The sequence below is a fragment of the Pan troglodytes genome, chromosome 3, assembly GCF_028858775.2.
Source record: "Pan troglodytes isolate AG18354 chromosome 3, NHGRI_mPanTro3-v2.0_pri, whole genome shotgun sequence".
In the NCBI taxonomy this organism is placed as follows: Eukaryota; Metazoa; Chordata; class Mammalia; order Primates; family Hominidae; genus Pan; species Pan troglodytes.
In genome coordinates, this window is record NC_072401.2 from 86,879,586 (window position 1) to 86,899,225 (window position 19,640).

At 38.1% G+C, this 19,640-nt stretch overlaps 1 protein-coding gene across 4 annotated transcripts in view; it reads left to right on the forward strand.

The window, feature by feature from the left end:
- ARHGAP24 (Rho GTPase activating protein 24) overlaps positions 1-19,640 on the forward strand; it is an 859,252-nt gene that overhangs the window by 340,810 nt on the left and 498,802 nt on the right. Inside the window, exon 1 of one of the 4 annotated variants that reach the window (XM_016951816.4) lies at positions 4,772-4,839. The exons of 2 other annotated variants lie outside the window; for them this stretch is intronic. The gene's annotated coding sequence lies outside the window, so the exon portion shown is untranslated. Of the gene's footprint in view, positions 1-4,771; positions 4,861-19,640 lie in introns of those variants that run through there. One more of the 4 variants, XM_016951815.4, reaches the window with a different exon arrangement.

Consider the following 19,640-nt stretch of genomic DNA (forward strand, 5'->3'; position numbering starts at 1 on the left):
ACTGCCTTGACCAGTCAAATAATCACTGAAGGTGAGTGAGAGAATGGATGAGGAGAGAAAAAGAGGATTCAGCTCATGATGACTGCTGTGCAAATCTGAGAAACAGGGAGAGTTGTTTCTGTGCAGGGCTTTTATTATCTCTCTGTTTGCAGTCCCATCCTTGACTGTTTAATTTGTGGAACATTCCAGGGAGTATCCTTAGCTTCCCTGACATGAGCCTGAGACTGGGGCTTGATGACTCAGAGGGACTCCTTTCTTAAACAGGAGAGGTCAAATAGAGCCAGTTGGCCCTGCAGCTCATGGCTCAGCTGGGTGAGACAGACTCTTCATCTGGAGCAAGGTGAGCCGTTTGTGCAGCTGAGCTGTGGGGTGCCAGAGAATGCTGCTCCACAAACCTTTGCAGGAAGCTTTGAAAAATATAGGATGTGGTCTCAGAAACACTGGGTTATTTCTGTAGCTCAAAAGAAAGAATACTAAATACTTAGATTTCCTTCCGACATTTGCTCATGGCTCAATGGTGTCCCTTCTGGGACTGTGCTTCTGATATATATTTCCAAGCAAGAATAGGACAGCAGTGGCTTGTGAGGGTTAGAACTTACTTGTTTAGCAAATAACACTCGGACCAAATAAGGAGCAATAATAATAGTGGCATGTTTTTACTGCTGTTTTCTGTTAGTTTGATGTAACGAAGATTTTCTTAATCTCTTAGAAATAGCCATTAAGTAAAATAAAATTATATTGAACTATTTGATGGAAATGCCAAGCAATTAGTGTATGACATCATTTATGAGCTGTATTATTAATGTGAAGTGCTAGAATAATTCAGCAAGAGTAAATGACATGCAAAGGTCATATTACCATGGGCCTGGAGGGGGCAGAAATGGGAGGGAGAGGGAGAATAAATATATATGTCATGTTAAGGTAGAATGTGATAAAATTACTGGTGATATTTTGTATTAGCCTGAGATATGCTGAATTACAGTTGGTGATGCTTTTTGTCAAGGTAGTTAGGGAACAGGTCTAGTGATTGCTTACAAGATTAGAGATTGATTCCTGATACCAATGTTGACCCATAAATTGTAGCTAGAACAATTAAGACTGTGTTTACAGGCTTGGAGGCAGTCAGCAGAGGCCTCTGGTTCATAGGAACCAGGTTATATTTTGCCTTAAATCTGAGCTTTGCTTTGAAATAAAGATATTAGATGCTTTTTCTTGAGTTGGTAGTTCTTTTGCTTTGCAATTTCCTGGTATTCCATTGTTAAATTACAATTCTCTTTAGAATTCATTCACACATGAACCAGTTTACCCTTTCTGAATTTCGTGCCATAATTGATTTTAATAAGAGGGAGGGAAGCATCATTATTGTCTGACCATTAAGAATTATAGTTAAACAATCAAGCCATGGAACATTTGTTTGGGAGCTTTGAGGAAGGTTTTAATTAGCCCTAGCTCTTATTAGAATGATGCATTTACCTCTTGCAGGTCTATGAATTTAGCACTTTTTGTTTGTGGTGAATTAGTGGCCAGTGACTAGTATTTGATGGAATCAAAAAGATTTGTTATTTTGCCCCAAAACAGAGCTTGTATGACCAGACATTATAAAAGCCTTGATAATTGTAGAATTTATTAATAAAAATTTTCCCCACAGGGACCACTCAATATAATTCCAAATATCTCAGATTTTTCTCATCTTCATATGTTTATTCCAACACAAATGCTTCTTTCTGCAAACTCCTATTTGCCTTTGCTTAATATAATAGGTTTGTTTAGTTTTACATTCTCCTGTTATTTAAGCAAGATTGAATCTTTTTTTCCACCTGCAATTGGTATTTATAAGGGTCATACAAAACTTGTTACTTTAGGTTGATCAATTACCTTATTATCTTGTTTTGTCCCCTTGGAGGTTATGACAAAATGGTGCATAATACCAAATGTCTTGTAATTCATCACATAAAAATAATGCTTGCTTAGACTAATTTTAAGTTGATAACTTTTTCATAATTAATGATTGGTTTTAGATCATAATTTTTTAGCTTATTGATGGCTAATGTGGTACATTCTTCCATTTAAAGTAAGCCCTTAAGAAAATAACAATTTTGTTATCTCTCATTTCCTCTGCTAATTTTTGTGTTTAACTTTCAATATCAAACTCAGAAATATAATTATAAAAATAAGTAACAGAAACTATTCTATTGTGGTATTAATTGCCACTTGCTGTTCTTGGACTTTTTCAATTATTTTAATTAATAAATCAGCTAGGCTGTATTTCAACTTGGACATTATCCAGAAATCACCTTGGGTCTGTTTAACACACACACACACACACACACACACACACACACACAGCTGTGTGGAAACCAGGCTGGAGGGAGCAATTATGCTGAGTAGGAGTCCCAAGAGGGGTTCTGTGTGCACTAGGTACTTCCTGGGGACTTGGAACTGATGGTTTTTATCTAGGCTGTTGCCCTGAATCTATACTTGTTTCTTAGCCCAAGGAGGGCTCTGGCCAGAGTACTGTCAACCAAGTGTCTTGTGATGAGAACCTCTAATGCCTCTGGGTGTCTGGAGTGCTATCTCATTGAATTAGCCTCAAGTTGAACTCCCTTAGAAGTTTCAGCTGCTTCATGTTCTGAATTCTAATGAATTTGAAACTATACTGAGCAGGTGACAGCTGTGAGTGAGGGACCACATCACCAGCTTATTTACTTTTATTCTAATTCAAAGTGATAGGCCCCTTCCTCTTTGAAGTTAAATGTCTTGTTTCTATTCTTTCTCTAACCACTTTTTTGTCTTTTGTCTTTCTTCCATTTTGGTTCTTTTTATTTCCTCTCTCTCTTCCTCGCCATTCCCTCTTCCTCCCGTATTTCCTCCCTCTTCCCTCCTCCCTCCTTCCCTCCCTTCCTTCCTTCTTCTGTTCTTTGCCTTTTCTCTTTATTACCCTAGAACCTTGTCATATCAGTTTCCTCTAAGGACCAAACTTTCTTATGATCTTTTTCTTCCTCTATTCCTTCTTCTTATTACTGGTCATGGTGTTTATTGGCCCTCTTTCTTCTTCAGTTACACATTTGCAGGATGTGCTATCCTGGTCGATATCTTCGTTTCTTTTGGACTCCAAAGGCATGGACTAAATATTTCACTTTAACTGATCAAAACCGCTTGAATGAACTGTTGTATAATTATTATTAGCTCCTCCTTTCTACTCCTATCCTCATAAGGCTTTTATGGAAATGTAAAACCAGATAAGCAGCTGGTTTGATAAATATTACTGTGATAATGGATTCAAAAAAGCCTATATTTAAAGAGTCAGTCTGCTCTAACAGTCACTAACAGTGCCAAGTCACTTAAAACATTTTTTTTAAATGGGGATAATTGCCAAACGGGATAACATGGCTGAAAACATTTCATGTTACAAATGATACTTATTGCTACTGAGATTTACTATCAAAGAGAGTCACTATTCAGTGTCACAGGACATTTCAAAATCTATATTTTATTTTTTTAACTTTTTATTTCAAAATAATTTGAAACGTAAAAAATTGCAAAATGTATTCCCATATAACCTTTTCTAAATGTTAGCATTTTAGAGTTATCAAAACCAGAAAATTAACACTGATAAAATACTATTAACTAATCTGTAGTTGTTATTCAAATTTCATCAATTATCTCACCAATGTCCTTTTTCTAGAGCAAGAGACAAACCGAAATCATACACAACATTTACTTTTCATGTCTCTTAGTTTCCTCCAATCTGGGTAGTCTTTCCATATCTTACGAGATCTTGACACTTTTGAAGTCTAGTGACCAGGTATTTTGGAGAATGTCTCTCACTTTGTGTTCTGATAATAAAAGTCAGGTTGTACATTTTTGGCAAGAGTACCATAGAATTAGTGCTGTCCCCTTCTCAGTGCATCATATCAGGAAGCGCATGATGTCAATTTGTCTAAATACTACTGATGTTAACTTCAATTATTCATTCTAGGCTGGCCAGGTTTCTCTACTATAAAGTTGCTAGTTTACTTTCTGTAACTAATAAGCATTATGTGGAGAGATACTATGTAAATGACCAGTTTTTTTCTATCATACTTTCAGCTATGAATTTTGTACTCATTGATCATTCTTGCCTGAAACAGTTGTCACTATGGTGTTTGCCAAATAGCGATTTTCTATCTTCATAATTCCTTCTACCATTATTAGTTAAAATTCTTCTATGCGGAAGTTTTCCCTTACCCCCCACTTACTTACTTTCAATTATTTATGTATATCAGTATGGACTCATGGGTATCTGTTTCGTTCTATGAGTTATAATCCATTACAATTGATATTTATTTTGTTGCTCAAATTGTCCACATTTGACCATTGGAAGCCCTTTAAGTTGGCTCTTGTGCCCTTTCTTCATATCACCATCATTTTTGAACATTCTTCTTTTCTGGTACCACAAGACACTCTAGGCTCTTCTTGTACTCCATTTGATCCAGCCCATGAGTCAATCATTTTCTAAAGACACCAGATTTCTGTTATTAAAGAATAGAATTTAGAAACCAAAAATCTGGGTGTTACTTGTGCTTATTCACAAAAGAACGTATCTCCTTTTTTCTACACTCTATTTACTTATTTGCTTAAATCTTCCATACACATAAAGTACTTTCAGAATTGTTCATCCATACTTCTGTGAAAAATATTTACTAACAAGAGTACAATATTTAGCCTTAGAATATAGGGTCAAAACACTTTATTTCCTAAGTTACTTTTCTTCTCTTCCTCATCGTGAAAAATTTTGTGCTTTGACCTACAAGGAAAACTATGGTGACTTCATGTTGACCTGAATATTTACATACTTAAGTGAGTTGTCTACAAATCAAGGTTGTATTTTTTAATAGACTGATTTTGATACTTGCTTTGTTGTTGATATGAAGATGAAGCCTCATATTTCTATCATGTTTTCTTTTTTTTCTTTATTTCTTCTAAAAAAATGGTATGGATGTGCAGAACGTGCAGCTTTGTTACATACGTATACATGTGCCATGGTGATTTGCTGCACCTACTGACCCATCGTCTAACTTCCCTCCCCTCACACCCCATCCCCCAACATCGTGTGTGTGGTTCCCCTCTCTGTGTCCATGTGTTCTCATTGTTCAACACCCACTTAATGAGTGAGAACATACAGTGTTTGGTTTTCTGTTCCTGTGTTATATGTAACATTATTATACATTTTTTTTTTTTACTCTTTTAATATCTTTAATATTGGCCAAGGCGGGTGGAACACGAGGTCAAGAGATCGAGACCATCCTGGCCAACATGGTGAAACCACGTCTCTACTAAAAATACAAAAATTAGCTGGGCGTGGTGGCGCCTGTAGTCTCAGCTACCCAGGAGGCTGAGGCAGGAGAACCGCTTGAACCCAGGAAGTGGAGGTTGCCGTGAGCCAAGATTGCGCCATTGCACTCCAGCCTGGTGACAGAGCGAGACTCTGTCTCAAAAATAAATAAATAAATAAATAAAATTAAGTCTGTCATGTAGGAAATAACAGAAAATAGCCTTCTTTCAAGTTTCTGTAACTGAATACAAGATAAAACTTCATGAAAACTCTCAAGAAAAAGAGTGACCTGGCCGGGCGCAATGGCTCACGCCTGTAATCCCAGCACTTTGGGAGGCCAAGGTGGGGAGATCATGAGGTCAGGAGTTCGAGACCAGCCTGGCCAACATAGTGAAGCTCTGTCTCTAATAAAAATACAAGAAATTAGCTGGGCGGGGTGGCGGGCGCCTGTAGTCCCAGCTACTCGAGAGGCTAAGGTAGAATGGCATGAACCCGGGAGGCGGAGCTTGCAGTGAGCTGAGATCGCGCCACTGCACTCCAGCCCAGGCGACAGTGGGAGACTCTGTCTCAGAAAAAAAAAAAAAAAAAGAGTGACCTGAGCCAAAAATGACCCTCCACTTTTACAAACCATTTTGTCTTCCTGAAAGACATGACCTATAAATGACCGAGTATGAACAGTATCTTTACACTTCTTTCTTTCCTTGATTTGTTTCCGGGTTTCAGTGAAGAGGTAAAGGGTCAGAAGGAAGACAGCGGCTAGTAGAAGCTGAAAAGGGGAGAGGTAGGCCAAGTCAAGTAAGTACGGAAGTACAGATTTTTTTTTTTTTTTTGAGATGGAGTCTCACTCTGTTGCCCAGGCTGGAGTGTAGTGGCGCGATCTCGGCTCACTGCAAGCCTTGCCTCCCGGGTTCATGCCATTCTCCTGCCTCAGCCTCCCGAGTATCTGGGACCACAGGCGCCCGCCACCACGCCCAGCTAATTTTTTAATATTTTTAGTAGAGACGGGTTTTCACCGTGTTAGCCAGGATGGGTCTCAATCTCCTGACCTGGTGATCCGCCCGCCTCGCCCGCCCAAAGTGCTGGGATTACAGGCGTGAGCCACCGTGCCTGGCCCAGAAAAATTTTACTATTATTAATCAGGAATCACAGGATATGAGGGGAGATTGACTACTAGTAATGTGTCTATTTTTAACAATGTATCAGAATGTAATACTCTACAGCATGGCAGGCGTTGAAAGCATTTTCTGATGCCTACATAGAAGTAGACAGAGGCATGAGAGTGATTCAGTGCTCAGCTGTCTCTCCTTAGCTGTAATTTATGACTGTCAACATTATTTCTCTTGGATAGTGAAAGAAAATTTTAATCCTTTTATAGTATCACATATTTTATAGAATTTGTTTGTGTCTCATTTTGACTTTGTAGCTCCCCAAACCCTAGAGAACATGGGAAGTAGTTAGCCTACTGTTATCTTTGTTGTGAGATTTTCATCTTTTATGATAAATAGAATAGCAAACTCTTTCTTTCAGTGAAGCACTCTTCCTCCTAGTCACACTTAGTGATTACAAAGTTCTGTTTTCTTTTATACAAATGCCAACATTTTTGTAACTTCTTGGCTTATGAAGAGTGAGTGTTTAGAGTTACCGGGAACCATGAAAAGGAAGATACCACCGGTGTTTATTTACTGAGATTTAATAAGAGAGTCATCAATATGGCATTTTCACCCTTTTCCTGCCGAAATCTGGGAGAGCTTTTGGTCGCATGTGCCTTTCAGGCTTAGCATTTGTAAAACAGGAACAGCTTGTGACTTTTACCATAGGACAGGGCTTTCAGCAGAAATAGGTCTATCACAGTTACTGTGAATATGTGCACAGGAATCCTTGCTATGGTGGGAATGTTTGTTTGTTTACTTTTCATAACCAACAGCAAACAGCTCTTCTCTGAAGAAGTATATTTCCCCTCTGACTTTTGAGAAGATTTTAACCTTTTGCATGATGTATAGATCACCTTTTGACCACAAATATATGTCACATCACATTGGACAGGTTTCAAATCACAACCGTGAAGTTCAACAGCATACTGATAAAAATGGCCATGCACCACTGTGAAGATTAACATGTAGCAAGCTCCCAGGTATATTAAGTGGTAATAATAAAAAAGGCAGAGCCTTAGGTGCCCCATAGTTCATGGTTTGCACCACATTTTCACACGAGTTTTGTAGATGTCTAACTACGGACACTAGCACCCATACTTTGGTGACAGGTCAAAAACCTTTTGGGAAATTAGTATTACCCAAATGTGTTTTGGTGAAAGTCTATCCTTTCTGAGAAAAGTCCTGCCAACAAAATACAGAGAAATGAGTATGAAATTTAGGAATGAACAACAAAAAAAGTCATTTTGTGATGTTTACAAGTGGACAAGGAAGGAAGTCATTTTGGGCAAAGGGAACCCACATGCAAAGCCGTGTTATGAGAATATTGGATATTTGGCAAATGCCCCGAGTTCAGTGTGAATTTGTACACTGTTGATAAAGAGGAAGGAATGGAATCAGGAAATATGAAACGGTTAAAACGATTAAACTTGGTGACTAATAGAAGTAATAAAGAAGAAAGGATTGGAAATATCCCAAACACCTGAGCTTATTAGTCACAGATGTTGGTGAATAAATCCCACCGTGCCCCATCCATTCCTGACAAGCCCAATCAGGGTACAAAATCATGTGCTTTGGTGAGACCTAGAGATAAAGTTTCATGTCTCAGCTCTGTCAAAGTACTCTGTGTAACACTGGGAAAACAACTTCTGTAAGCTTTAAATTCAGCATCTAGAAAATAATACTTATTCCTCAGAAATTTTGTAAAGATTAATTGTGGGAGAGAAGTCACTTTGAAATAATTATATAAATGCAAAATATATTATCTTCTTGTCCACTGCTACTAATTGTCAACATTAAAAATGTATATCTGCAAAATCAGTTCTTCTATGCTAAATTAAGAAATGCAGCACCGGCCAGGCGCAGTGGCTCATGCCTGTAATTCCAGCAATTTGGGAGGCTGAGGCAGGTGGATCTCCTGAGGTCTGGAGATGGAGACCAGCCTGACCAACCTGGTAAAACCCTATTTCTACTAAAAATACAAATTAGCTGGACGTGGTGGTGCATGCCTGTAATCCTAGCTAAATGAGAGAATGAGGCAGGAGAATTGCTTGAACCCAGGAGGTGGAGGTTGCGGTGAGCCAAGATCGTGCCATTGCACTCCAGTCTGGGCGACAAGAGCAAAACTCAGTCTGAAAAAAAAAAAAAAAGAAAGAAAAGAAAAAGAAATGCAGCACCATGTCCCTAACTTTTTAGTTGTACTGTTGTAACAGTCTTTGAACACACGGCAGTTTTGCCAGGTTTGGGTCTCCCTCTGTGTTCAATTTCCTTCTCCAACTTGTAAATTTCTATTCTAAATAAAACAAGAGGTAATTATGGTTGAGTTCCTTTTTCTCTTAAGTTGGTTAATAAAAAGTGTAGAGTCCTTTATGCAGGTAAAATAAATGCACAAGCTAACAGTTTATTTTCTTTTCTTTGGTAACAAGAACAAGGAGATTTTTGTGAGGAAACAAAATACTTGTTTGCGAAGAATTTGTGATAATGTGTCAAAGGTGACTAATATCTTGAATCTCATCCAGACACCTACTACAGGGGAATTAAGGACACAGTAAAATAATGGCCATCTTATACCTGGGTTGGCTCCTAACAACAAATTATGATGTGGCTTGTGGACTAGTGAGCTGGGCCTGGCCATACTAGTTTTGTGTGTGCTTTCCTTGCTCCTTTAAGCCAACACTAGAGAGAAAGCAGACTGAATAGTTGTGTTGCTATCTTCTCCGTGACCTACTTACTTTGGTATTCTAAATTTTTCAATTATATTAATGGAAAAATGAGGAGAGCCCTAGAAGAGAGTGACCTGTGCCCTGTTTGTGAGCTCAGCCTCATGCTGAACAGCCCTAACTCCCTGCCCCAAATGGGGAAATCCACAGGCCTGTGTAGATGTCTTGGCCACAAGGAAGTGAGGAGACCACAGGCCCGTGTAGTCATCTTAGCCACAAGGAAGTGAAGAGACTGAAGACAGTCTTTCTCTCCTAAAGCATAGAGAAGAATTAGAATCATGGGGAATTGATCCCAGGAATCTAGATTCTAACAGATTGCTCAAGTGAGCCTTCTCTACACTAAACTTCAAGAATATTTATGAAAAATTTCACCATCTTGTATGATCCTTGTATTAGTAAATTAAATGTAGCTGTTAATAATCAGTAAGCACTTATCCATACTTCTAAGAAAAGGAAAGTTCCCTCTAAAAGCAAAGGAACAAATTGAGAACTTATTATTTTCAAATATTGTCATACATCTATTTTTTCTTTTATTTGCTTCAGACAACTTAGAATTTCACTGTATAAACTAGTGTCATCCATGAGATTAGAGAAGAAACCTCACAGTTAAGCTCCTCACATTTATTCCACAGCTTATTTTTATTTATAATCAGCTTGTTGTTGTTTACTTCGTAGTTATTACTAAGTGGTTATTACTTTCATTAGACCTTGCTTAGAATGTCTTAGAATTTAAATCAGATATATTATTTTAGAGTGAGAACATATACCAACATTTGAAAGAATATATAAATATGTATTTGGTAATGGCAGCATTGCTAAAATAAATGTATGACCTTCTAAGTGACTGGTCTAAAAAGGGCATTGATGATAGGTTTAGTTTATGTTAGAATTTCAAGCCTCTAGTTTTATAAACAATCTGTCTATTTGATTTCAATGTTAATGAAATACTCTGCTTTAGAATCATTCAGAAGATAGCATATACTATCACTAGCAAGCATTCACATGGCTTTAAGTGGGAGAGAAATACTAGAGGAAAACTAGAAAGCCTTTATCACCACTTCATTTCCTGTTTTCCTCTTGTCTTTGGTGACGATTCAAGGTCTAAATATTTGAAGCTATGAAAAATTAAGAATATTCTCCAGAGGTTCAAATGAAGAGAGCTCTTACCTAGCCTGCAGCCTTGGTGGGGCCAAGATTTGCTCCTAGAATATTAGCTACTATGACTATCTTTCATTATCACCTCTTAGAGAAGGGAAGCATTAAACAACAAAGAATAAACCAGAATAAGACAAAGAAACATTTGGCTTAAAGATGAGTACCGAAGAAGAAATCTGTATAGAGACTCATCAAGGTCTGTGCTGTTCTGTGTGGTAGGCACAGCTAATGATCATATGCATTGAGGTTAGTATGAATGAGGAACAGAGTTTTTAATTTTCTAACTTTAATTTTAATGAACTTATATTTAAGTTTAATAATCGGTACTATTTTTAATTATTGGAAAAAAAGTTAAGCTTTTTGGGGGAACAACTCACCTCTGGAGATCTACTTTTTAAACTGTAAATTTTATGAAGCCTAATACCAACTAAGTATTTGTGATAAAATTTAGCATCCAAATTGAGATGTACTGGAAATGTAAAATACACACTAGATTTTTAAGACATAGTATGAAAAAAAGAATATAAAATTTTCACTAATATTTTGAAGTATGTTTACATGTTGCAATGATATATTTTGGGTATGTTGGGTTTAAAATATGTTATTAAGATTAATTTCACCTGTTTCTTTTTACCTTTTTAATGTAGATACTAGAAAATTTAAAATGTGGCTTCTATTATATTCCTATGGGACAGTACTCATCCAGATGCTTATGACAGCCCAGATTTATGTAGTGCTGGAAACTGAGAAGTCTGGTGTTCCCTGGTATTCATTTCAATGCCATGGCTCTACAAGGGAATAAAAATGTATTAATCAGTGATGAAATATGTCCTTGGAAAATAATTTGAAAACTTTATTACTAAGAATACAGATTATTAACTAAATGGTAATAGTACTGTCCTAATAAGTACCAACTCATTAAAACAACTAGGAATATTTAGAGTGAGGACTGTATAAATGTTTACCAAAATGTTTTTCTTGTTCCAGATTTCCTTCTTATAACTTTTAAAGTAATTTATTTTAGTCAGGATTAACTAAGCAAAATATGTTGTTATAATTATATCACATGATGCATTTAAATTAAGCAATAACTATGAATCATCTCAGATGTGGAATGCTCATGGCCTCAGAATGGAATATGGGGACTCATAAGACTTTTTTTATTATGATGATACTTTTAAGTTCTAGGGTACATGTGCACAACGTGGAGGTTTGTTACATAGGTATACATGTGCCATGTTGGTTTGCTGCACCCATCCACTCGTCATTTACATTAGGTATTTCTCCTAACTCTGTCCCTCCCCCAGCCTCCCACCCCCTCCACAGGCCCTGGTGTGTGATGTTCCCCACCCTGTGTCCAAGTGTTCTCATTGTTCAATTCCCACCTACACGTGAGAACATGCGGTGTTCGGTTTTCTGTCCTTGTGATAGTTTGCTCAGAATGATGGTCTCTAGCTTCATCCATGTCCCTGCAAAGACATGAACTCATCCTTTTTTATGTCTGAATAGAATAGTATTCCATGGTGTATGTGTGCCACATTTTCTTAATCCAATCTATCAGTGATGAACATCTGGGTTGGTTCCAAGTCTTTGCTATTGTGAATAGTGCCACAATAAACATATGTGTGCATGTGTCTTTATAGTAGCATGATTTATAATCCTTTGGGTATACACCTGGTAATGGGATGGCTGGGTCAAATGGTATTTCTAGTTCTAGATCTTTGAGGAATTGCCACACTGTCTTCCACAATGGTTGAACTAGTTTACAGTCCCACCAACAGTGTAAATGCATTCCTATTTCTCCACATCCTCTGCAGCATCTGTTGTTTCCTGACTTTTTGATGATGGCTGTTCTAACTGGCTTGAGATGGTATCTCATTGTGGTTTTGATTTGCATTTCTCTGATGGCCAGTGATGATGAGCATTTTTTCATGTATCTGTTGGCTGCATAAATGTCTTCTTTTGAGAAGTGTCTGTTCATATCCTTTACCCACTTTTTGATGGGGTTGTTTTTTTCTTGTGAATTTGTTTAAGTTCTTTGTAGAATTTGGATATTAGCCCTTTGTCAGATGGGTAGATTGCAAAAATTTTCTCCCATTCTGTAGGTTGCCTGTTCACTCTGATGGCAGTTTCTTTTGCTGTGCAGAAGCTCTTTAGTTTAATTAGATCCCATTTGTCTATTTTGGCTTTTGTCACTACTGCTTTTTGTGTTTTAGTCATGAAGTCTTTGCCCACGCCTATGTCCTGAATGGTATTGCCTAGTTTTTTTTCTAGGGTTTTTATGGTTTTAGGTCTAACATTAAAGTCTTTAATCCATCTTGAATTAATTTTTGTATAAGGTGTAAGGAAGGGATCCAGTTTCAGCTTTCTACATATGGCTAGCCAGTTTTCCCAGCCCCATTTATTAAATAGGGAATCCTTTCCCCATTTCTTGTTTTTGTCAGGTTTGTCAAAGATCAGATGGTTGTAGATACGCGGTGATATTTATGAGGCCTCTGTTCTGTTCCATTGGTCTATATCTCTGTTTTGGTACCAATACCATGCTATTTCGGTTACAGTAGCCTTGTAGTATAGTTTGAAGTCAGACAGTGTGATGTCTCCAGCTTTGTTCTTTTTGCTTAGGATTGTCTTGGCAATGTGGGCTCTTTTTTGGTTCCATATGAACTTGAAAGTAGTTTTTTCCAATTCTGTGAAGAAAGTCATTGGTAGCTTGATGGGGATGGCATTGAATCTATAAATTACCTTGGGCAGTATGGCCATTTTCATGATATTGATTCTTCCTATCCATGAGCATGGAATGTTCTTCCATTTGTTTGTGTCCTCTTTTATTTTGTTGAGCAGTGGTTTGTAGTTCTGCTTGAAGAGGTCCTTCACATCCCTTGTAAGTTGGATTCCTAGGTATTTTATTCTCTTTGTAGTAATTGTGAATAGGAGTTCACTCATGATTTGGCTCTCTGTCTGTTATTGGTGTATAGGAATGCTTGTGATTTTTACACATTGATTTTGTATCCTGAGTCTTTGCTGAAGTTGCTTATCAGCTTAAGGAGATTTTGGGCTCAGAAGGTGGGGTTTTCTAAACATAGAATCATGTCATCTCCATACAGGGACAATTTGACTTCCTCTTTTCCTAATTGAATACCCTCTATTTCTTTCTCTTGCTTGATTGCCCTGGCCAGAACTTCCAACACTATGTTGAATAGGAGTGGTGAGAGAGGGCATCCTTGTCTTGTGCCGGTTTTCAAAGGGAATGCTTCAAATTTTTGCCCATTCAGAATGATATTGGCTTTGGGTTTGTCATAAATAGTTCTTATTATTTTGAGATATGTTCCATCAATACCTAGTTTACTGAAAGTTTTTAGCATGAAGTGCTGTTGAATTTTGTTGAAGGCCTTTTCTACATCTATTGAGATAATCATGTGGTTTTTGTCTTTGGCTCTGTTTATGTGATGGATTACAATTATTGATTTGCATATGTTGAACTAGGCTTGCATCCCAGGGATGAAGCCAACTTGATCGTAGTGGATAAGCTTTTTGATGTTCTGCTGGATTCAGTTTGCCAGTTTTTTACTAAGGATTTTTGCATCGATGAACATCAGGGATATGGGTCTAAAATTCTCTTTTTTGTTGTGTCTCTGCCAGGCTTTGGTATCAGGATGATGCTGGCCTCATAAAATGAGTTAGGGAGGATTCCCTCTTTTTCTATTGATTGGAATAGTTTCAGAAGGAATGGTACCAGCTCCTCTTTGTACCTCTGATAGAATTCGGCTATAAATCCATCTGGTCCTGGACTTTTTTGGTTGGTATGCTATTAATTATTGCCTCAATTTCAGAGCCTGTTATTGGTCTATTCAGAGATTCATCTTCTTCCTGGTTTAGTCTTGGGAGGGTGTATGTGTCCAGAAATTTATCCATTTCTTCTAGATTTTCTAGTTTATTTGCGTAGAGGGGTTTATAGTATTTTCTGATGGTAGTTTGTTTTTCTGTGGGATTCGTGGTGATATGCCCTTTATCATTTTTTATTGCATCCATTTGATTCTTCTCTCTTTTCTTCTTTATTAGTGTTGCTAGCAGTCTATCAATTTCATTGATCTTTTTGAAAAACCAGCTCCTGGATTCAATGATTTTTTGAAGGGTTTTTTGTGTCTCTGTCTCCTTCAGTTCTGCTCTGATTTTAGTTATTTCTTACCGTCTGCTAACTTTTGTATTTGTTTGCTCTTGCCTCTCTAATTCTTTTAATTGTGATGTTAGGGTGTCAATTTTAGATCATTCCTGCTTTCTCTTGTGGGCATTTAGTGCTATAAATTTCCCTGTACACACTGCTTTAAATGTGTCCCAGAGATTCTGGTATGTTCTGTCTTTGTTCTCATTGGTTTCAAAGAACATCTTTATTTCTGCCTTCATTTAGTTATTTACCCAGTAGTCATTCAGGAGCAGGTTGTTCAGTTTCCATGTAGTTGTGTGGTTTTGAGTGAGTTTCTTAATCTGGAGTTCTAATTTGATTGCACTGTAGTCTGAGAGACAGTTTATTGTGATTTCTGTTCTTTCACATTTGCTGAGGAGTGCTTTACTTCCAATTATGTGGTCAGTTTAAGAATAAGTGCGATGTGGTGCTGAGAAGAATGTATATTCTATTGATTTAGGGTGGAGAGTTCTGTAGATGTCTATTAGGTCTGCTTGGTGCAGAGCTGAGTTCAAGTCCTGGATATCCTTGTTAACCTTACGTCTCATTGATCTGTCTAATATTGACAGTGGGGTGTTAAAGTCTCCCATTATTATTGTGTGGGAGTCTAAGTCTCTTTGTAAGTCACTCAGGACTTGCTTTATGAATCAGGACGTACTCCTCTATTGGGTGCATATATATTTAGGATAGTTAGCTCTTCTTGTTGAATTGATCCTTTTACCATTATGTAATGGCCTTCTTTGTCTCTTTTGATCTTTGTTGGTTTAAAGTCTGTTTTATCAGAGACTAGGATTGCAACCCCTGCCTTTTTTTGTTTTCCATTTGCTTGGTAGATCTTCCTCCATCCCTTTATTTTGAGCCTATGTGCGTCTCTGCACATGAAATGGGTCTCCTGAATACAGCACACTGATGGGTCTTGACTCTTTATCCAGTTTGCCAGTTGGTGTCTTTTAATTGGAATATTCAGCCCATTTACATTTAAGGTTAATATTGTTATATGTCAATTTGATCCTGTCATTATGATATTAGCTGATTATTTTGCCTGTTAATTGATGCAGTTTCTTCATAGCATCGATGGTCTTTACAATTTAGCATGTTTTTGCAGGGGCTGGCACCAGTTGTTCCTTTCCATGTTTAGTGCTTCTTTCAGGAGCTCTTTTAGGGCAGGCCTGATGGTGACAAATCTCTCAGCATTTGCTTGTTTGTAAAGGATTTTATTTTCCCCTCACTCATGAAGCTTAGTTTGGCTGGATATGAAATTCTGGGTTGAAAAATTCTGTTCTTTAAGAATGTTGAATATTGGCTCCCACTCTCTTCTGGCTTGTAGGATTTCTGTGGAGAGATCTGCTATTAGTCTGATGGGCTTCCCTTTGTGAGTAACCAGACCTTTCTCTCTGGCTGCCCTTAACATTTTTTCCTTCATTTCAACCTTGGTGAATCTGACAATTATGTGTCTTAGGGTTGCTCTTCTCGAGGAGTATCTTTGTGGCGTTCTCTGTATTTCCTGAATTTGAATGTTGGCCTGCCTTGCTAGGTTGGGGAAGTTCTCCTGGATAATATCCTCAAGAGTGTTTTCCAACTTGGTTCCATTCTCCCTGTCACTTTCAGGTACACCAATCAAACGTTGATTTGGTCTTTTCACATAGTCCCATATTTCTTGGAGGCATTGTTTGTTTCTTTTTACTCTTTTTTCTCCAAACTTGTCTTCTCACTTTATTTTATTAACTTGATCTTCAATCACTGATACCCTTTCTTCCACTTCATCAAATTGGCTATTGAAGCTTGTGCATGCGTCACAAAGTTCTAATGCCATGGTTTTCAGCTCCATCAGGTCATTTAAGGTCTTCTCTACACTGTTTGTTCCAGTTAGCCATTTGTCTAACCTTCTTTCAAGGCTTTTAGCTTCTGCTTGTGATGGGTTAGAACATGCTTCTTCAGCTCAGAGAAGATAGTTATTATGATCTTCTGAAGTCTAGTTCTATCAACTCGTCAAAGTCATTCTCCATCCAGCTTTGTTCCATTGCAGGTGAGGAGCTGCGATCCTTTGAAGAAGAGGTGCTCTGGTTTTTAGAATTTTCAACTTTTTGCCCTGGTTTCTCCCCATCTTTGTGGTTTTATCTCCCTTTGGTCTTTGATGTTGGTGACCTACAGATGGGGTTTTGGTGTAGATGTACTTTTTGTTGATGTTGATGCTATTCCTTTCTGCTTGTTAGTTTTCCTTCTAGCAGTCAGGTCCCTCAGCTGCAGGTCTGTTGGACTTTGCTGGAGGTCCACTCCAGACGCTGTTTGCCTGGGTATCATCAGTGGAGGCTGCAGAACAGCAAATGTTGGAGAACAGCGAAGTTTGCTGCCTGATCATTCCTCTGGAAGTTTCATCCAAGAGAGGCACCTGACTGTATGAGGTGTCTGTTGGCCCCTACTGGGAGGTGTCTCCCAGTTAGGCTACATGGGGGTCAGGGACCCACTTGAGGAGGCAGCATGTCTGTTCTCAGAGCTCAAATGCCATGCTGGGAGAACCACTGCTCTCTTCAGAACTGTCAGACAGGGACGTTTAAATTTGCAGAAGTTTCTGCTGCCTTTTGTTCAGCTATGCCCTGCCCACAGAGGTGGAGTCTATAGAGGCAGTATACCTTGCTGAGCTGTGGTGGGCTCTGCCCAGTTTGAGCTTCTTGGCCACTTTGTTTACCTACTCAAGCCACAGCAATGGCGGACGCCCCTCCCCCAGCCAGGCTGCAGCCTTGCAGGTCAATCTCATACTGCTGCACTAGCAGTGAGCAAGGCTCTGTGGGCGTGGGACCCACTGAGCCAGGCACAGGAGAAAATCTTCAGGTCTGCCAGTTGTGAAGACCATGAAAAAAGCACAGTATTTGGGCAGAAGTGTCCCATTTTTCCAGGTACAATCTGTCATGGCTTCCCTTGGCTAGGAAAGGGAAATCCACCAACCCCTTGCACTTCCTGGGTGAGGCAATGCCCCACCCTGCTTTGACTCACCCTCTGTGGGCTGCACCCACTGTCCAACCAGCCCCAGTGAGATGAACCAGGTACCTTAGTTGGACATGAAGAAATCACCCGTCTTCTGCATCAGTCACGCTGGGAGCTGCAGACTGGAGCTGTTCCTATTTGGCTATCTTGGAATGGGATCTAAGCTTTTTTTTTTTTTTTCCCCCATGTGGAACTTAGAAATGTGATAAAGTAGGTAAAACACACATTTAGAAAACTGGATATATAAACAGCACATTTAATAAAGGAGTAAATTTGGTAGATTCCAATTGTTCAGGAATTTAGTGGAAAGCTAAATCAATGTGAACTGAGATTTTTAAAAGAAGCTATATAGCAGAAGTGGGACTTGAGCTTGAATGGTTGGATTTGCATGAACTGAGGGAGAATGCTTCCAGAGATCTGCATATTGACATATTGGACCTTCTGTTGGATCACTGATCATTTTCCTCTATTTACTTGTCTTTTAAAAATTTTTTTTATTATTATTATTATTTTTAGAGACAGGGTCTTACTCTGTCACCCAGGCTGGAGTGCAGTGGCGTGATCATGGCTCACTGTAGCCTTAACATACTGGGCACAAGTGATCCTCCTGCCTCAGCCTCCTGAATAGCTAGGACTATAGGTGTGCACTATTGTTTACCTTTTTATTCACTGGTATGTGGACTCTTTGAGGAAAATGATTCTGTTTGTTTCATCTTATCCATCTCAAAGCTTTTGGTGCCTAGCTTATAGTAGGTATTTAGTGTGTATTTGTGAATGTCATCAGTGATAAGTGTCTGTATAAATAACTGACATTCCCATCAGCAGAAAGAGAATAAACAATAAAATGGTGATGAGCATGAGTGTTATAAGTTGTGGGTAGCAAAAGACCCTCTATGGCTGGATAGTTCTGTTTTCTGACCTAAAAATAGTGAAAATGACTCTTCACTTCTTCACCGGGTTGTGGAAGGTGTTTGCATGGTAAGTGAAAGGACTTGATAAAATATAAGGGCCTATGTAAATCCAAGATTTCATTATTACTTATAGGGACAGGTTCTTATTCATAAATCTTTGTAATTATTCCCTTGAATAGAAGTGATATTCAATAAATAGTTACTTAATAAATAAATCAACAAATGAATGGGAATTTCCTATCCTTGTGACCTTTTTTTTAATCTGCCTGATAGACAGACATTCTTATTAGAAAAGTATCTAAAATATGATTAAATCAACTTAGATGAGAAGCTTTGCTGTCTTGGTCTATGAATAAAGTTGATGTGCATAAATCCATGGACATTTTTATATCTCATTTGCCTTTTCAGCATCATTATTCTTTTTTTTTTAATTCTTAGGTAATTAACAGATTCAGATTTTTGAAGTTTCCAGATATATGGCCTCAGGATTGAATTTTTCCTCTGGAGAGAAAACATATCTCAATTGAAATATACCTTACATTGCTCATGCAGTTTTTCCAATGTAAAGCAGATAGAGAAAACATAAAAACATTTTCTGAAATACTGATTCAAAAATACCCCAAGAAAATAATTTGGGGGAAATGAGGGCAAGATTTTTATTAGGGAAGATACTGCATTGTTTTATGCTAACTTTCAACTTTAAAAAATACTAACATTAACAAAGGAAGATACCACCTGAAAATAAAAATTTGCAGAATTGAGTGGGTTATTTTGAAAGTTACAGGAGTGATCTTCCATTCATAAATTATAGCTTTAAAAGAAGTGTTTCTCTGCCTGATGCCTAAGCATTTGACCTAAGGCAAAAAGACCAAGTTTTGTCATGTCCAGCCAAAAGAGAAACACAATACAGATCTTAAAGATAGAACTCCAGCACCCTGTCTCTAAGCTCTGATAAATCTTGTGTAATATTTTTCCCTTTCATTCCCATGCTATGAGCTTTCCCCAGACCCTTACCATTTGATGCCTGGACTATTGGCGTTTTGCACAAAGGTATCACCTATCTGCATATCTTAATAAACCACTGCTTTCATCATCTTTCTCCCCTCTCCACGGATCTACATTGGTGTCCTCTTGCTGTGACTTGACAACCAAACTGGCCGGGTCAGCCTGATTTCTCCATATGTTCTAACGTATAGGCCTAGTCTTCCTATTGTCCTCCTCCCACATTCC